General features: G+C 41.5%; 1 protein-coding gene across 3 annotated transcripts in view; it reads left to right on the top strand.

The window, feature by feature from the left end:
• The window catches only part of kcnd1 (potassium voltage-gated channel, Shal-related subfamily, member 1), an 88,234-nt gene that overhangs the window by 58,090 nt on the left and 9,666 nt on the right, over window positions 1-20,478 (top strand). The gene's annotated exons all lie outside the window — the stretch shown is intronic.

Genomic DNA, 20,478 nt, shown 5'->3' with positions numbered 1-20,478 from the left:
ATGACTGTGAACCAAAATGTGTGTGTGTGTGTGTGTGTGTGTGTGTGTGTGTGTGTGTGTGTGTGTGTGTGTGTGTGTGTGTGTGTGTGTGTGTGTCCCAGTTTTCCAGATGACTGGGTGCTCCTCAGGGAACATCTATCTGTCCACACCTTGCCCTCTTTCTCTCCTCCTGCCTTTTCTTCCTCCATCATTAAATATTCCTTCTCTCCCTTTCTTCTTCCTTTCCTGCTGTTTCTCCTCCTTCCTTCTGTCCTCTTTTTATCCCTCTCTTCTTCTTTCCTCTCAGTTTAAACATTTAACCTTTAAAGATCTTCTCTGATTCAGCAGACTGAAGCAGAACGAGCGTCTCCAGCCCCTCGCCGTCTTAGCTCCGCCCACTCTGAGCCGTCATTGTGTCTCTCCATCTTTCATCCCTCCGTTGTTGGGTTGTGAGGGACTTTCTTATGTGCGGGGGTCATCATGTTTACCTCCTCACAGTGTGATGTTCTCATTTCCTCCCCCACAGGAGGAGAAGGAGAGAGGGATCTCCTCCTCCTCCTCCTCCTCCTCCTCCTCCTCCTCCTCCTCCTCCTCCTCCTCCTGACCCTCATTGCAGCAGCTGCTGTCTGGGCGAGCGAGGCTCAGATAAACAGATAGAATAAAAGAGAGAGAGAACTTTTCCTCTCATCAATTATTTCCTCTCTCCGTCTGAGTGCTTCTTCCTCTTCTCTCTGCTCTGTTTTCTCTTCCCTTCCTCTCCCCTCCTCTTTCCTCCCTCCATCTTCCTGTAGTAACCTTTTCAACATCCCCACTCATCCTCCTCTTTCTCCCTCCTCCCTCCTCTCACTCTCTCCTCCTCTTTTATTCTTTCGTTCTTTATCCTGAAGGAGCTTTCTTTCTCTTTTTTTTCTGTTTTTTTTCTTTCTGTCTTTGCTTTCTCTTCATTTTTTCTCTGTCTTTGTTTCTTTCTCCCTTTGGTCCCTTCTTCCCCCTTTTTTCCTTTCTTCATCCCTTCCTTCTACACTTCTTTTGTTTCTTCTTTTTTTCGTTTTCTAATTTTTTCTTCTTTCATTCTCATTTGTTCTCTTTCATTTCTTTCTTTCTTTCTTTCTTTCTTTCTTTCTTTCTTTCTTTCTTTCTTTCTTTCTTTCTTTCTTTTTTACTTTTCCTTGCTTTTCATTTCCATTCCTTTCCTTCTTTTTGTCCTAGAGTCTCCCCTTTTCTTTCCTTCTTTCCTTTTTTTCGTCCTTTTTCTCTACTCCATCTTTTCTTTCTTCCTTTCTTTCTTTCATAATTTTATCCTTTTGTTTTTTCCCCTTCTTTCTCGTTCTTTGTTTTCTATTGTTTGTTCACTTTTCCCTTTTTTTCTTTTTTTTTTGTAATTTTTATTATCTTTCTTTCTTTTCTTTTTATGTCAGTCTTTTTGTCTTTATTTCCTTTTACTCCTTTTCTCTTGCCCTTTATCCTCTGGTCTTTTCTTTCTCTCCTGATTTCTCTTGTTAATTTTTTCTTTCCTTGTTTTTCATTTTCTTGTATCTCTTGTTTTTTTCTCTTTTTGTGCTCTGTTGTTTTAAATGTTATTTTCATTTCTTTAGTTTACAGAAACAGAAACATGGCCCCTCTGAATAAATGAGCGTATCCTTCTTTATGTTTCCTTTCCTCTTTTCCTTCCCTCACTCTCTTTCTCCTCTTCCTCTCCGTCTGCATGTGAGTGTCTGAAACATTTAACACACATCATGCGATATTTACACACGCACACAGGCAAAGATTGTTTCTGTCACGTCATGTGTGTGTATGTGTGTGTGTGTGTGTATTTGTCTGTGTGTGGAGTCAAAATAAGCAGAAAAATTGAGATTTAGTGAAACAAACAAATAAATTTAAACACATCAACAGGATGTTTGTTTCAAACCAAACTTTTGTTTAAATCCTGGAGCTCTGAGTGAAATCGGGTCAGGAAGAGAAACTCTGGATTTCTACCACACACACACACACACACACACACACACACACACACACACACACACACACACACACACTAGGTTTATTAGGTTTAACAGTGAGTGATGGATCAGATATCTGAGCAGGAAACATACTTCATACACTCAATAAACCAGAGATGCTGTGTGTACCAGTGTGTGTGTGTGTGTGTGTGTGTGAGTCCAGGAATGTGTGTGTGCTTCTTAAAAATTCATGAAGGTTTAACTCTTTGTATCCAGAAATAGAAATAAAGGAGGAGAGGAGAATAAAAGCAGGAGCAGAAACGCAGAGAGGAGGTCAGGGAGGCTTTAAATAGTGAAGTACAGGAGCTTCTTTATTTTTAAAACCAGACTTTATATAAAACTGAGAGTGACCGTTTTTACACACTGACCACGAGGAGAGAGTACACACTCTGATAGCTGTGGCCCGCACAGACTCTGGAAAGACAGGAGCGAAAAAAGGAGGAAAAAAGAAACAAACAGGGTTTTCTCGCCACTGAAGAGAGGAATAAACTCTGCATCTTTTTTTTTAAAGGCATGTAAGCGCACGTTTTTTCCACCCAAGAGGACAGTTTTGTGTGTTTTTCCATTCAGGGTGGCACTTAAACGCTCATCTTGGCTCCAAAGATGGGACTTTAACTTAAAAAGGGGTCTTCAAAGCAGGTTTTGGCCTCCTCAGAGGACACTTTAAGCCCATTTTGGCTCTCAAGAATTCACTTTACAAACTATTTGGTGTTTTCTGAACAATTAATCGATTTTCAACCAACATCGTAATGTAATAGAATTCAATTTTCAAATCCCAAAGGCTGCAATTAAAAAAAAAAAAAAAAGTTTCATGTACACAGACCTGGAGGAAGTATAGTAACTTTTACTTGTCCTCCCTTAAAACCAGCAAAAGTCAACATGCTGTTTTTTTTCGGCAAAAAGAATTCATTTAAGAAATGAAAAAGAGACTTGTATCTTTTGTCATGTTAGTCATACTATGAAATGACTTAAAACTTGTGTTAAGTGAACAATGTCCCCCCAAAAAATCGTATGCAAAATCGCAATCGCAATATTGATCTGAAAAAATCGCAATTAGATTATTTTCCAAAATCGTTCGGCCCTACTATTTGGCTCTCATTACAGCACTGTAGCATGTATTTTGGCTCCAAAGAAGCCACTGTAACACGTTTCAGCACTTGAGAGGGTTTTTCTGCGCCCTATGGCCCCAATAAGGCATTTTGTGCTCGTTAAGATCCTCTAAAGGGCTCTTCACTGTGCAATTTGGCTTCCAAGGGGGCATTTTGGCCATAGACTGTATAAAACATGGACGTAGTCTCGCCGACACCTGTCTGTGTCTGAAGAGGAAAATGAAGCAGATCGGCTATAGCGGCCATATTGGTAGTGGCAAAGGCTTCGCCTACAGCCATAGGGCGCCGGCCGTCACGTGACCCTCAGCTGTGTCTCTTATTGGGGGAGCTCGCGATCATAATATCCTCTGAATGGCCGAGTTAGAAAAAATTCACCCCCGTACAGTGGGAGCCGGTAGTAAAATCAGCGACTCAGACAGGAGACGTTTTTTTGAACCAGGCTGTAAATAGGTTAATTTCTGCTTTGAAAACAGCTTTTTTTGGCTTGGTGTGTTTGTGACTTCCTGTACTTCCAGAGCCATCCTCAAGCGAACACTCGGGAAACAGAAGATTTTAACACTTCAGCATTGTCGCATATTCTCAGACCAGAGGTTGCCGCTTGATTTTGGCACACTATGGTCTTAAAAGGGCACTTTTAGCGCGTTTTGGTCTCAAAAAAGCACTAAAGCTTGTGTTTTGGTTTAAAAGGGGGCACCAAGCATGCTTTGTGGGCTCAAAAGGGAAATTTGGTGTGCGTTTTGGCTCCAAAGAGGGCATTTCAGCGTGCTTCTGGCTCTAGAGAGGGGACTGTAATGTGCATTTTGGTTCCAAGAAGTCCTATTTAGCATGTGTTTCAGCAGCTAAGAGGACATTTTAGCTCACTATGAGGCCAAGAGGGTCTTCTGGTCCCCTTTAAAGTGATACTCTGGGATGGAACAAGTTGGGTCCTATCACAAGGTTTAGGGCAGAAATGACCCCTACAGCAGTGTTTTTATGCAGCAGAAGCCCAGAGCACACGCACCAAACACCCCCTCCCTGCTCCTCTGCAGGTTTCCTCTGCACTCAGACGGGGCCATATTTAACTTGACCAAAAACACAAATAAACGGACTCCCACCAAAAATCCGATATCAGTCTGCATTCACGCTTTATTTAGAGAATTTTCAGCGTGTTACTTTCACACAGAAACACCGCTAAATAAGGCTCTAGTTCTCATTGTGTCGTAAAACGGCGCTACCTCCGCTGCAGAGCCACAGCTGGCTACGAGGCGCTCGCCGCTTAGTGTATCAGTCCACGCGCGGCGTGCCAGATATAGACAAATGCAGGTAGTCTGCCAGGGATGAAGAGACACGATGAGAACTAGAGCCTTATTTAGCGGCGTTTTTGTGTGAAAGTAACGCGCTGAAAATTCTCTAAATAAAGCGTGAATGCAGACCGATATCAGATTTTTGTCTGTTTATTTGTGATTTTGGTCTTTTTTTGCCACGTCTGAGTGCAGAGGAAACCGGCAGAGGAGCAGGGAGGGGGTGTTTGGTGCGTGTGTAGGCACATTTGGGCTCTCGAGATCACTTTACAAACGATTTGGCTAACAAGACAGTGCTGTAGCATGTATTTTGGCTCCAAAGAGGCCATTGTAACACATGTTTCAGCACTAAAGAGGGCATTTCAGTGCACTATGGTCCTAAGGGGGCACTTTTGCCTGTTAGGTCTCCAAAAGGGCACTTTAGCGTGTTTTGGCCCCCAAGAAGACACCTTACATAAGCTTTGGCTTCCAAGAGGGCATTTTACTACTACTCTGCAATTTTCTTTAACTTTTGCCCAAAGTGACTTTTATTTTAGCGCACTTTGGCCCCCTGGAGGGCACTTTGCATGTTTGTGTTTTAGTTCCCGAGGGGCCACTTTAGCGTACTACGGCAGCCAACAGGGCTATTCATGCATTTTTTGCCCCTCAATGGGCACTGTAGTGTTTGTTTTTGGGGCACTTAAGCACGTCCTTTATCTTTGTTTTAAACAAGGCTCAAATCAAACTGTGTTCAAAACATGAGTGTAATCCTTAATCTTTGCATTTTTACATCCTGGTGGAGTTTCTTCTTTCTTCTACACTCAGCCTGTTTAGTCTCATTAAACTGGTGTAAAATCTGCTGTTTCAGAAACACACGTCTCCAAACAAGAAGCCCTGAGTGGGATTAACAAATCCTAATTTATTTTTAATGTACAGTTGAACCAGCCCAGGACACACACACCATCACTCTGTGTGTATGTGTGTGTGATATTTTTGGAGCGATCTGCTGAGTTTTATATTTAGAGTGTCTAATTTTAGTCCTGCACGTCTGTCGTACTCTTGTTGTTTATTCATTTTGACTCCCGTCTCCTTTGCCGGGTGTCCCACCTGCAGGTCACACACTCGCTCACGTGTTTACAGCGCAGAGAGAGGGCTTCTGACGTGACTCTGAACCCATTATGATCCCTGATGTTTTATTCACAGACTGTATGCAGATCCTGTCTGTGAGCAGAGTCGTCACCAACGATCAGCAGCGTGTCATCGGCGTACGTGATGATGCTGCATGTCTGCCCGCTCAGTGTGAGGAACACAGTGAGAACGGACGACTAAATGTTCAGTGTGAGATACTTTCCTGACCCTTAATGCTGTAAACCAGCTCTGCGTTCAGGCTGAACAGTCTTGAGGAAGAGGTAGAAGTATTTCCACGTCTCCGCTCAGCTCTCAGGTCGGCAGATAAAGGACTGAACTGATCCTCCGCCGTCTGTTTGTGGAGACGTTACGTTTAAAGTCACCTCAGGACAGTTTTTTTCTGGTTTCCAAACTGGTCTGGAGTAGAATATTTTTATCTTTTCTGGGCCGTTTGTGCTGTTGGTTTGAATCTTTTCCGTGTGCATAGTTTCTGTTTTATCCAAAGCTGTGATCTGAGTGTTTGAACCTGGGCGGCTTTAAATAGCCTCTCCAGAGCTGAAAATACACCCAGACTGACTCGGACTTTCATATTCTGTCTATTTATTTTTCTGCTCCCTCCTTTTGTTTAATTTTGGTTCCTTTTCTCTTTTCATTTCGAAGGTTCAAGGAATCAAAGTTGGCTCTGCTAAAGGCCCAGTTACCCATTTTTCATTTGACGATTTTCACATTAAGTCACTTTACCTCGCTGCAGGATGAACTCCTGCCATTTGTATTTCTGATTCTACTTTCAAGGTTTCATCCTTTTCTGACCTTCTTTGAGGTATTACAGTTGAGGCTGCTCAGTCACATGACCAGCTGCACGGAACTCCTAATCAGTGTGTGACATCATCACCAACTGCTGCCCTCTGAAGAGTGAAACTGACCAAAGTTTTAGAAACGTCTCCTCATAGAGGCCATAATTTTGACCAAATCTCTCTAAATATGGAATATTTTTGTAGTAAATTTTTCCAGGAATCCATCCATGTCATTTTTAAAGCTGAACAACTTTTACTTTTTTGTCTAGAGGCCCCAATGTGGCAGCTTTTGTGAAGCCGGATCCTCCTCTCCCATTTGTTCTAATGGGGGGAGCGGAAATGGCTTCTTTGAGGGTTCACAGACTTTGAGAGCTCGTCATTCGAAACCCGTTCCCACAAAATTTTGTAAAGCAGGGACCACTCTGTCATCTGAGCGAATTTCAAGCCAACACCAGAAGATAATTCTTGTAGAAAGGCCAAAAATGTGGCCTTATTTTATTTCGAAAGGCAAATTGCTGACTTCCTGTTTGAGGGGTCAGGGGTGTCAGCGTTTGATTTTTGCGTCTCAATGAGACAAACATTTTGACGTTGGTTTGATCCCTATACAACATTCCTACTGCCATTTGGAGCTGTTTTAGTGTGCCTAGGTGGCGCACAGAGAGGTCTATCAGGGTTTATCTACCGATCTAGAGTCAGGAAACCAAGACTTAGCTACCATGCTCAGCTCACGTTTCTGTCGGGTTGAATCTCGGGCTCAATCTCTGACAAATCCTTTATTGTGTCTGTTACCAGGAGCCAGGCTAGGGGCTGCTGCTGGTGAAGTTTTCTGACGAGACAGCAGCTTACTGCCATTATCAGACGATGTTAAGTGATAATTTACAAAAAAATTAACCTGCAATTTGTCCTTTAATCACGTACGCTTAAAGTTTGGGCCATGTAAAAACTGAATGTATTCTTAGTCTGGATTTAAGTCTGAGAGGTGTCAGGTTTCAGTCTGTAGTCTGAGGAGTGTCGACCAATCAGGAGCATGCATGCTAAACACTCTGTATGGAGAGCAACAGCAGGAGTTCTAGAACTCTGAGGTCATAGACAGAATTCTGTCCTTGACATCAGAGTTCTAGAACTTTGATATTAAGGAGGGAATTCCGTCCATGATCTGTCGATCAATCCTCCAGCCTTGTGTTGTAATCTTGGACGTTGATGGTGAATCTTTGCCCTTTACGAAGCCGATCTTAAAGATTTAAAAAAAGAGGAGACAGAGCCAGAACAGCCAGAGGAGAGGATAGAAAACAAATACTAGAAAAAGAACAAGAGAGAAAGGATTTCAGAGTCAGATCCCCTTCACCAGAGGAGGAGAAAACATGGAACAACCATCCCTCCTCCTGCAACTTTCATCATCCCTCCATCAATTAAACATAACCGAGGATTACACTGAGGAGGAGACGGAGGAGACGGAGGAGGAGGGGATGGAGAGGAGTCAGGGAAAAGGAGGAGAGGTGATGGAAAACAGGGAGGAGGAGGAAAGACGAGGATGAGGAGGAGGAGGAGGAGGGGAGGGGAGGCTTTTAGCAGCCGGCTGTAACCCAGAATAGAAGTTTTCAAAGAGGAAAAACAAACCGAGCTGATGATCAGAGCCGTCCGGTCGATAACGCTGTCCTTGTGAGGAAGAGCAGACGCACATGAAGCAGAGAGGAGCGATGAGACGGAGCGTTTCGTTTGAGGGAGATTAAAATCATCGAACAAACTTAAAATGTGACTAAGACCGTGTTTAGAAATATAACAGATACATCTTTGATGTGTTTTTGTCTGATTTCCTAAACGTCTGGATCCTACAGGCTCAGTGTTTCAGTAACGTGTAAGCTAACATGACATCACTGACAGGGTAAATAAAACTACGGGTTCAGCATTTGTCTGCTGTCATGCTTGTTTCTGGATCTGTAAATGGAGGAGCATGTTGAGCTGGTTGGCAACACTATCAAAGGAAACTGTCAACACCCGAGGCTAACACATTAGCTGCTAATGTCGTAGCTTAGCCTTTCTATTCCCATGCGGTGAGATTCTATTTGTAGTGGTTGCTGAACACCTGTTTCCTCCAGCTGGCTTTCAGAGTTTGCCAAGATAGCCACATGTAGCTCAAAGTTCAAGTAACTCGAGTTTTTTGGCAAAAAGCATCTAGTGGACACCTGAGGAACTGCAGTTTTTGGCACTTGGTTGGACTTAAAGAAGTAAGTTGTTGTTTTACTGAAAGATACAAAGTTGTAAACACTCAATTTTGGTTGTAAAGTTTTTAACATAGAGCTTTATGGGGGCTAACTCACTGCTGGAAACAGACTCTAGTGGTCACTCAGGGAACTGCAGTCTGTTACAAAGACTAACTGTGAGGTGTTTCTGTGATAAAAGTTGAAATGCTGCTTAAAACCATGTTTTATTGATGTATGCTAACCAATGTCAATGTAATTTCCAATACACGTTAGCATCAAGCTAGCACTAAGTTTTCTCTATTGTTATTGGTACATAAGGAGGTGTATAACATGTTGAATGTTACAGTGCTTCTTAGGTAAAACTTGGAGTGGAAATCCTGAATCAGAGTTTTCTTGGGTAACTGTATCTGCTAAGCTAAGCTAGCATGAGCAGCAAGCAGCAGCAGGCCCACGTGTTGTAAGGATGCGTTGCCATTGGTTGAAGGTGAAGGCAGCGGCCGTGTTGCTTTAAGAGAGCGTTTGTTTACAATGCAGCCCTTCTTTTCGGCTTGTCATCTCTGTTAGCACATAAGCATGTTAGCATGTTAGCATGTTGACGTTAGCATCACAGTGCTCCTTCTGCCACTCTTGCCTCTCTATCCTGGTATTAGCAACAGGAGTTGTCAGTGAAGGAGACTGACAGATCTTGTAGAGAACTTTATTTTTCCCCTTGGAGCTAACTTCCTGAGTAATGAAGCTAAGCTAAAAGCTAAAGAGAAAACTCTGGCTCAAACAGCTCCACTTGTTTCTGCTGCTCTCTGCTGAGTCGATAAACTCCGCTGATGCGTTTCAGATCTCTTCTTCTTCTTCTCCTCTCTGATCGGAGGAACCACCGTGCAGATTAATTGCCCTTCCGGCTCTCCTCTCTAAACTAATTACCTGTCCCTCTATTAGATTGTGATTGGCTGGCTGGCCCATTACAGGTGGGAGATAAGGATCGGTCTGAGAGTTCGATTGGCTGACTCAGCTCTAATGGATTCCTCTCTGACGACCGTCTCTCGTCTGTTCCTCGTCTTTTTCTGATTCCTTCTTTAAACTTCCTCTTCCCTCCGTCTGTCCCGCGCTCGCTGCAGGATGACATAATCGTGACCATGAAATATTCAGAGTACTGAGAGAGCCGCTCAGAATAACCGGGCCGAGCCAGGCCTCAGGAGAGCTCCCCCTTTGTAAAACCTTTATTTATTACGACAGTTGACTCCAGCTCCTCAGAGAGGCTGATGCCTTGCTCAGAGGACCCGCAGCAGTAGAAGCATGCATTATTCACCTGGTTCAGCCACGTTTGTTTACGTTCTGCTCTTCCTGTGGACAGACTCTTTTCACACTGAGGTTATTTAACTGAAGATAAAGATCTGAAGAGTTCACTGTAAAACCTGACAGTTTCTCACACACAGAGCTGACCTGTTACTTCAAGCCACGGTCCTGAGATACGATGTATAAAACTTTTTCCACCTGACAGACTCATCATCATGGTACGACACCTCGCCATAGATGCAACAGTAATACACCAATTAATTAAAAATTTGGATCTGTCTGGGAACAACTTTCTCTGGATGCTGCTGACTGTGACCTTTGACCTCTACTGACCTCTACTGAACACACATGGGAACTTTTTTTCCCGTAACATGACAGCCCCTAAAAACATCCCTCATGTAACTTCTGACTTCTTTTTGTAACATTGTAACTTTTTTCTTGTGACCTTGCATTTTTCACAACATATAACTTTATGTTCTCAACGCATCTTTTATAACTTTATTTTCATAATATTCAGATTATTTATTGTTCAAATATCTCTGTTACTCATTGTTCACAGTTTCATTTTTTTCCCTGTAGGATGAAAACTTTTTGCCTTAGCTTTTGACTTCCTTCATGTAACATGACGACTCTTCAACTCAGTTAACATGACAACTCCATTACTTGCAGCATTACATCTCCTTTTGACTTAACAATCCCTCATCTCGTGACATTACAACCCATTTACCTTTAACATTATCATCCTTTATCTGTGACAAAACAGCTCATGTGCCTGGGTTGTGATGACTCCTTCACCTGTGACATGACATCATGCATTCTTTACCTTTAGTATGACGACTCCTTTAGAATAGAATAGAATTTTATTGTCATTGTAACAAGTACAACAAAATTGAAGTCACAGCATCAATCAAGAAAACAAAAGTAAGAAAGTGTATAGAAAGTGTAAAAAGCTCCATAAGGAAATAGATGCTGACAGCTTGTCCATCATTGTCCAGTCAGCCAGCCTCCACCTCCACAGGGTCCAGGACTGAGCTTCTTCAGCAGTCTGTTCAGTCTCTGTCTCCTGTGATTAGCATGATGCTACTCTGCCTTCTGGTATTCCCTCTGTTGCTGGGTTAGCACAGCTAGCTCGTCCATCTTATTGGAGATAGATCTTACGTTCCCAATAACGATGGATGGAAGGACAGGTCCATGTCGTCACTTCTTAGCTCACACCTGAGAACCAGCACGTCGTCCTCACCTCCTTCTCCTCACCTTGTGGGAAACATCTGGCCTTGCACCAGTTAGCATTGACATGCTACAGGCTGCTAACAGCTGAGTTCACATGTAAACAATGCAGCCATGGTTACATGTAGGATCTCCAGACAAACATAGAAGAAAAAAATAGTAAAAATATCCATACAAAGTAATGATCCACTCCAAATACAAAGATGGCGAAAAAGAGACGAAAAAAAATTACAAGACACGGACAAAGAGGAGAGAGCTGCTGCAAAAGGCAGCCATAGCAAATTAGTTACCTGTGACATAACGACTCCTTTATCTTTGACACGATGTGATTAACATGATTTATTTTTTCCAAGAAACTTTTGACTTTTTCTTCCTGACACCATTGGCTTTTGACATGTGACGTTATAACTTTAACCATTAACATGACACATTTTTTCTCTGCATAAGAAGATCAGATCTCTGCTTTATCGTGGCTTCACAACTTTTTGTCTCCTTTTTTTGTTGTGCTAAGTTACTCAGGTTAAACGTTGCACAGTAAAAACATGTTGATCAGGCTGAGGAAAATATTCAGTTAACCTTTCTAAAGGCTTCAAAGAATTTGTAAATGTTACAAAGTTAAATAGTTTACCTCCTTATAAAAGCAAATTTAACCGTGAAACATGCAAACCACTTGAATATCAGTCCAGATACGTCTAATACTTTAAAATAAAAACTAACAGAGAGGGTGTGAGCGTGTCAGACGATTTGTTTTGGTTTGGAGCCGTTTGTTGATTCGACCTCTGTTTATCTGAAGTCTGTGACCTCTGAACAAACTCTGATCTGATCTTTAGATACACATCAAGATATGACACTCCTCCCCGTCCCTCCTGACCTCTCTGTTCCTCTCTCCTTCTCTTCTTTCCTCTCTCATCTGTCCTCACTCAACCTCCTCCTCTTCCTCCTCCTCCTCCTCCTCTTCCATCCCTCTCTTCTGGCTCCGTGTCAAACTACCACTCGATGTTGTCCTCCTCCTGCAGGACGGAGACTTGGCTCCAGCATCTGCAGATAATGACCCCAGAGGAAGAGGAGGAGGAGGAGGGGAGAGAGATAGAGGAGGGAGCAGAGAGGGCAGGAGAGAGAGAAAGAGAGAATAAAGGAAATGTATGGAGAGGATGAAGAGGAGGAGAAAATAAACTTTCTCCACCCTCCACTAACCAGCTACAGGCCCTCTAATGCTACCATCCATTATTCAACATTAGCAGCTCCTGGTTCACACACACACACACACACACACACACAAACTAAAAAAGAACTCAAATTTAATGCTAATGGAAGCTAATGTTTACACCACATTGTTAACCAGCATTAAGCTAACAGAAGTAAACGTTTCAGCCTCATTGTTTACCAAGATGATTCTAACAGAAAATAACATCCACCCAAATTGATAACACGTGATGCTAACAAAAACTAATGTGTAAACCACATTAAACATAGGATGCTAATTTAAGCTAACATTTTTAACTGAAATGCTAAGCAGTATGATGCTGACAGAAGCTTATGTTTCTCACACATATGATGCTAACAAAAAATAATTTGTTAACATTTTAGCCTCATTGTTAATCAGGAAAATACTAAAAGAAGCTATGTTCACTCCACATTAATAACAATCAAGATGCTATCAGAAACTAATATGTTAGTCATGTTAAGCATTTGGGTTTGCTAGTAAAAGCTAACATTTTAGCCACATTGTTAATCAGGAAAATGCTAACAGAAGCTAATGTAAAAAAGGCTGCTAACAGGAACCAATGAGTTTGTGATGTTAAGGGAATAGGATGCTGATGAAAGCCAACATTTTAGCCACATTAACCTATATTAAGCTAACAGAAGCAAATGTTTTAGCCTCATTGTTTACCAAGGTGATGCTAACAGAAAATAATACTTTAGCTATATTAGCCAAAAAGGATGCTAGTGGAAGCTAACATTTTGGCCACATTGTTAATCAGAAAGATGCTAACAGAATTAAATATTTATATCAAATAGGTTGGTAACAGGAACTAATGTGTTAGCAACATTAAGCAAATAGCATGCTGATGGAAGCTAACATCCAAGCCACATTGTTAACCAACATTAAACTTACAGAAGCAAACACTTTGGCATCGTTGTTTGTGGAGATGATGCTAACAGAAAATAACATCTAGCCTACATTAGTAACAAATGTGATGCTAACAGAAACTAATGCTTTAGCTATATTTACCAAAAAGGCTGCTGATGAAAGCTAACATTTTGGCTACATCGTTAATCAGAAAGATGCTAACAGAAGCTAATGTTTATATCAAATAGGGTGGTAACAGGAACTAACGTGTTAGCAACATTAAGCAAATAGAGTGCTAATGAAGGCTAACTTTCTAGCCACATTAACCAATAATCAGGTAACAGAAGTAAACACTTTGGCCTCTTTGTTTGTGGAGATGATGCTAACAGAAAATTACATCTAGCCTATATTGATAATGTGATGCTAACAAACACTAATGCTTGAGGTATATAAACCAAATAAGATTCTGATGGAAGCTAACATTTTGGCCACTTCATCAATCAAAAAGATGCTAACAGAAGCTAATGTTTTAGGCACAATGCTAATCAGTGTAATGCTTATGGAAATTAAGTGTCACGTAACATGATACTTTAGCCACAATTTGACAGAAAGTAACATGTTCTATATTGTTAACCAATATGATGTCAACTTAAGCTAACATTCAAGCAACAATGTTTAACAATAGGATGCTAACAGAAACTTTAGCCCAATGTTTACCAATGTGATGCTAATGGAAGCTAACAGGATCACCTCACACTGTGGTGTCAACAAGCAGAAGTTAAACTCTCTGAACTCTTCCTGCTGATTGATTTGACATGTGATCAGTTTGTCCGTGGCGTTGCTTGTGTTTGTGAAAGTTGAAAACTGTTCGACCAATCAGAACGAAGCGTCGGTGCAGAAAGCAGAGGATAAAGTTTAGTCTGCTCCAACCTGCTGACGAGACTCTGATCCTGTGTTCGGTTTACTGTTCAGAGTCTCATACGGAGTAATAACGCAGAGAGCAGCGTCTTTGTGTGTGTGTGTGTGTGTGTGTGTGTGTGTGTGTGTGTGTGTGTGTGTAGTATTTATCTCCAGGTCAATGAAGAAGATCAATGAAGTTCTGTTCTTTGTCTGAATGAGTTAAATATAAATTCATCTTTATGGACTACACATACTTTATTACATGTGTATGAGTGTGTGTATGTGTGTGTGTGTTTTATCAATAGGTTGAACATACATCATGCTTTATGTTTGTGTATGTGGTGAAAACCCGCAGGGCATTGTGGGTAATGAATGGTTGAACTCTCAGCCTTCTTTCTTCCTTGCACATTGGCGCACAGAGCAGGAATCAAACTCATTTCTGCAGATAATCGTAAAATTTTCCAGAGTCCCTCAGTCGGACGGTGGAAGACGAGTCTCAGACGACAGGAAGTGACATCAGAACCAGTTTGTTGAGACCGTCATGAAAAGCGTTTGAACACATTTTTAAGATTCTTGCCGGAAAAAGTCTGAGTCAAGTTCAGGTGATGATGTTTTGTTGAGCTTTGTGTGAGTTAGAAAACTGCTTCAGAGTCAGGACACACACTCACACACACTCACACAGACACACACACGCACGCAGCAGAAGCAGCAGCAAAGTTAATTTATGTTCCATTAAAGGTGCATTACGTATAATGCAGGCTGTAGACTCAAGGCTGCTGCAGATTTACAGCTGCTCTCTGACAGTAAACACACACACACACACCAACGCGCGCACACACTGGCAACAAGATGCTTTATAGCTACAGGAATGTGTGTGTGTGTGTGTAGGGAAAGCTGAGTGTGTAATGCAAAGCCTTGTTTTAGTTTTGCTTTAAGTTGTGCATGTTTTTTTTTTTCAATTTCCTGCATTTTAATTTTCAGGGTTTTGTCCCATGACACAGCGCTGTGATCCAAGCTTTGACTCATTTTCTGACCTAAATTTTCAGGTGTGTTGACGTTTTGTTAAAGCAGATTTTGTTTTTTATCAGACTCAATCCTTCACAAATCATCAGTGAAATCAAATCAGTCTGGTTGTGCAGAGAGAAAAAGTTCTGTGGAGTTTAAAGAGGTGAAATGTTTGTAATGCTCCTTTAATAGAAACTGGATTCAGTCTGTTGAGGTGATTCCTGCAGGACTGATATCGCCGCTGTTCATCAGGTGCTGTCACCTGGTGAATGCAGCAGCTGTGTGTGTGTGTGTGTGTGTGTGTGTGTGTGTGTGTGTGTGTGTGTGTGTGTGTGTGTGTGTGTGTGTGTGTAGCTCCATAAACTGCAGACTAATGAGGCTGATGTTGCTGCTGTACGCTGCAGTTAGCAGCTGGCAGACGCTGCGCTCGGCTGTCTGCCCGTCACAGCTCTGCTCATTTACATTTTTATCTTCGTTTACATCCAGAGAGGAGCTGGGAGACGACCCAGAGACGATCTGTGGAGGAAAACTCTGACTCCCAGGAACACAAACCTCAACACTTCCCTCGACGTAGTCATGTGTTGTAGAAAAATCTGAATCTGTCTATAAATGGATCAAATAACACATGATGAATCTGACTGGCCTCCAGAGGGCTGGCCAATCAGAGTGAAGGGGGTTTGTGGAGCGGGGAGTCTTAAAGAGACAGCAGCTAAAACAAAGTGATTCAGACAGAGGCTGAAATTCACACCAGACAAAGAAAAACAGAGATTTTTATGACAAGTAAATTATGTGTAAACACTACAGGGGCACTAGAGGGACAGAATAAAGACTTAAAAAAGCAAAGCACCCCTTTGGTAAAGCTAAAAAAGTTTGGATTAATAAGATTGTAGAAATAAAGATAAATAAAATAAAATAACAGTGGTTATGATGATGCAGTTTAAGACAATTTTACAACTGTTCAGTTTCCAAGCCAGACGTGCAGCCAGATTCTGTGCAGTAGAGAATCTGAGTGAAGCTGGGTGACATAAATAAGATTTTTTTTTTTCCCAAAGTCTAACCTCTTCTTGGTTCTTCTTTCTGACGTATCTTACTGTTCCAGAAAAAACTATGCAAGAACGTCAGCTGTAAACCGTCATTATACATGAGGTCAAACCCTGTTTTTAACCTCTAACAACTAGTGAAAAAGAAACTTTTCAGAATAAAAGGCTTGAACACAACAAAGCCCATAATATCTTCATATCCACACAGTATAAGAATGAGAGAAACATTTCTACCAGGTGTATTAATTTTTTAAAGTTTGACCACAGCCCATCTGGAATGACTGGGGAGATGGAGTTTTTGACTCACACTGCAGCCAGCCACCAGGGGGAGCAGCTTTTGTGGCAACCTCACTTTGAGTGAGATGACGTCCATTTTTATATATATTTTTTAAACAGTCTTTGTTAAAAACACTCAAAGAGCTCAGAGAGTTCCGGAATGTTGTGACATCATAAGGGCAGAGAGCTCCCTGTCTTTGACGTTGAACATTCTAGAACCTCAGTGATGGAGCTGCAGCATAAAGGTCGTGTAGAGCATTAAGAACAAGAACAAGGACTCTGACATCAATTTAATTTGCTATATCTCATCGACACTATGTTTAACTGATAAAACCTTACTGGGTCGTCTACAGCTTGAATTTTTCTTTCGTTTTTATTATTTAATTAATTAATTTTATTTGATTTCATTTTATTTCATTTCATTTTTTAAATTTAATTTTTATTTTATTTTATTTCATTTTATTGTGATCTGAGTGCTCCAACAACATTAAAAAAAATTAAAAATAATTTTTTCCTGGATGGAACATTAATGGGTAAAAAAAATAATAATAAAATTTGCAGATGAAAAATTAAAAAGGGTTAAAGAAACAGGAAGCCAGAGCAGAGTTTGAAGGCCAAAATAAGGGTTTAACAAAAGACCAGGGAGAGAAAAACAAAGATTTTACTGCGCTGTAAATCATGTAAAGATACTATGGGGGCACCAGAGGGTCAAAATTAAGACTTAAAAAAACAAAAAAAACAATTCACCCTGTGTATCTCTCTATGTTCAGGTGTCTTTGGCTCATCTCTGTCCTGCTTTCAGGCTCACAGCTGCTCCTGAACACACCTCACAGCCGCCCCTTTAAGAACAAACTGGGACCTGGTCTGCAGACTCTGTGGGGTTTTTATATCAGGTGCTGAACTTGGCCTCAGTTTAAGAAAAGTGCTCCAGAAAGAGTCATAAAATCAGAAATCTCTCTTATTAAAGCCTGAATTAAAAGCTGACTCTGCGTTAGAGGAAGTATTAAAGTCCTCGGTGATTAAACTCTCCTCTGTACCGAGCGCTGTAAAGAATATCTCACTGTGGAATTAAACTCTTTATATTCAAATATGCAAATCAGGCCAAACGTACAGTGAATCAGATCTTCAGGTAATGAGGAGCCGCTCTGTGCTGGGGAACCTGCTGCAGGGGATTACGTCTGAGTCCTTCAGTGACCAAAGCCAGGCCCTGATGTTCCAGTCTGACCCCTGTGCGCGTCGAGCTGTGAACATGTGTTTCATCAGCGCGTTGGGCTGCGGCCTGCTGCTGTTGGTGTCTGCACGGCCTCAGAGTCGGTCTCACGCTGATGACAGCGCTCGGGTCAGTTTATCCAGACCTCCGGCGTCCTCAGCGGGCAGCCATATTGGCAGCTGTGAGCGGATCAATGGAGATAACAGAGAGGCCGAGCGGAGCGGAGTCATCTGTAATTGTTGGCGCTCTGAAGGATCGAAGGAGGTGTCAGGCCGCAGCCAAGGAGCGAGATGAATCTGTGCTGGGACATGAACTGAACCGAAATCTAAACCCTGACTCCTCCGTCATCTTCTTCTGCTCTCATCTCTCCACAAACTGATTTCTCTGAAAAAATGAACATTTAAAATCAGAAAACACTCAATCTGAGCTCAATTCATCCAATACAGCTTAAAGAGGGGTATCGTTCATTTTTCAGTCTTAATTTTGTCCCTCTGGTGCCACTGTAGTTTGATTGAAAGTTCATAAAAATCTCAATTTTTCTCTCTAGAGTTTCAGAAAACCCTTATTTCAGCCTCAGACTGAAACACTTTGTTTTACCTGCCGTCTCTTTAACCCTCTTTGTTCAATCGGTCAATTTTGACCACTTTCGATTTTGCCTTCAAAACTGTTTACACGCCTTGCTTGGTATCCTTTTTTTTCAGCTTGACATCACCTGTTTGATTTTACTATTATTTATACATTTTTATTCATTACGTGTGAACACACTGGATCTACAACTGCAGCAAAACACAAAATCTGAGTAGGAAAAGAAACATTTTTATTGTTTGTTTTTAAAGGTGGAAACCAACAACATGTAATTAGACACTTATATAACTTAGAATACAAAATATAATTTGTTTCGATGTGAAAAAAAGTAAAACTTTGTCCAAAAAACACTTAATGTACAACAGTTGACATAAAAACAAAGGATATTCCAGGCGTTTTTGGACTGTCTATGTTGGTCAATCTTTATTTCTTTCCCATTTTTTTAAAATGTATTAATTAATTAATTAATTAATTAATTAATTAATTAATTAATTAATTAATTAATTTAATTATTTATGCATTTATTTATTTATCCCAGCATTCTTGTAAAAAAATGGGTCAAAATGGGTATTGATTAGGTTTTTTTTGCTACCAATGCCCTTATTGATTCTGCTTATAAAAAAAAGTTGCTTTACAGGTTTTTATTTTATATTTTATTCAGTTTATAGGTCAATAAATATGAAATTGCTCCCAGGATCTGGATATCCCTGAACCTAAGTACATAAAAATGGTAAAAAATCTTATTGACTTAAGTAGGCCATCTAGTGTCTTGGAGTGGTTATAACAGTTGTTTAAGTTGTTTGGACCCTGCCGTAGTTATGAAGCCAGCCATGAGTCTGCACCTACCTGTGAGTATTTGGCATTTGGAGTTCTCAGTATTGGTTGAAAAGAGTGACGAAGAGTTCAACCAAAGTTATACCGATGTATGCTAACCGCTAGCATATCAGTGCAATCTCCTATACATTAATAAGCATCAAGCTAGCGCTACTTTGTCAGTATTGTTTTTTATTTCTCACTTCTTCATCAAACTTTACGCAGAAAAATCCTGAATCAGAGTTTTCTTTGGGAACTGTTATCTTGCTGCTAAGCTAAGTTAGCCTTGGCAGGCGAGTCGACGATAGGTCTGTCTGCTCAAACATGGTGTAAAGAATTGGTAAGGGAACAGTGTTGATGGATTGAACATTTCATATCGATTCTTAACAGGAACTGGTTTATGATGACCATCCCTAGTTTTCCCCTCCGTGCAGTTGCTCTAGTGGTCTAGCACATACCTGTCGGGCTTTAAACCAAAGGCTCCAGGTGTAAAAATCCTCCCTCTACCGTAAAGTAAAGGACGTATGACTGAGTTTGATCCTTCTGTCAATCCAGACTCGTATTTCCACCGTAGCCTGAGGAAGGATCGGATATAAAACATGGAACTGAGCAGCTTTTGTTGCCGACGTTTAAGATTACGAGCAGACGGAGCTGTTTCCTGTTTCTGTGTCTGAGGACGCTGGGGGACGTAGAATAAAAGTGTGAGGAACATAAAATGAAGCAGCGCTGTTAAAGCCGATGTTTCCTCTTCACTAACACACACACACACACACACACACACACACCCTGCTGGCCTCCTGCCCACTCTCTAATCTCCTCCTCCTCCTCCTCTTCCTCCTCTCTCTACCTGTGATTTATAGCTCTGTACAATGAAAGGTGAAGGCCGCGAGAGCCAGCAACCAGCGACCTGTGAGTGTGTGTGTAAGTGTGTGTAAGTGTGTGTGTGTGTGTGGGGATGGAGAAGCATCTTGTGCAGCATCTCCAGCTTCCCAGACATCAGCATTTCTACCTGTCTGCTGTTTTATTAAAGCTGTGATGAAGAACGTTTCCGCACACGGAGAATAAAAACTAAGGAAAGGGGCGGGGCTTCAGCCTCCTCGCTAACCTCACCATGCCCTTATATGGACAAAACTCCTCCCCCATTCAGTGTGTGCTGGTAGAGAAATGATCTCTCCAGCCTGAAATCCTGTTTTGAAACAGTATGTGTGTGTGTAGTTTCTGCTGTTTCTGACGCCAGCCCCTAGTGGACACTCAGGGAACTGCAGGTTGTTGTGAAAACACCTTCCAAAGAGATATTTTTAAAAGCTCTGTTGAGTTAGTGTTGATGTGAACAGCAACATGTTGGGCCATTTGTATCTCACACTGTGGCCCCCTACTGGTCTGGCATGGTTATGCAGATGTTTTTTTTTTTTTTTTTTTGATGGGCTTTCATGCCTTTAATCAGACAGTGGATAGAGCAGGAAACACATCAAGAGTGGGAAGCCACCTGTGTGAGAGAGGCCACAGGTTGGACTTGGACCCAGGCCACCCACGCAAGGGCAAACCCCACAGAGTGCAACCCAAACCACTTCTGTGCTCTGATTCAGATGTT

The sequence above is a fragment of the Halichoeres trimaculatus genome, unplaced genomic scaffold (assembly GCF_033239565.1).
Source record: "Halichoeres trimaculatus isolate MK-OKI-2021-1 unplaced genomic scaffold, fHalTri1.1 fHalTri1_scaffold_11, whole genome shotgun sequence".
NCBI classification, from domain to species: Eukaryota; Metazoa; Chordata; class Actinopteri; order Labriformes; family Labridae; genus Halichoeres; species Halichoeres trimaculatus.
Note: the sequence above shows the minus strand (reverse complement) of the source record. Positions and strands in the feature narration are given on the sequence as shown.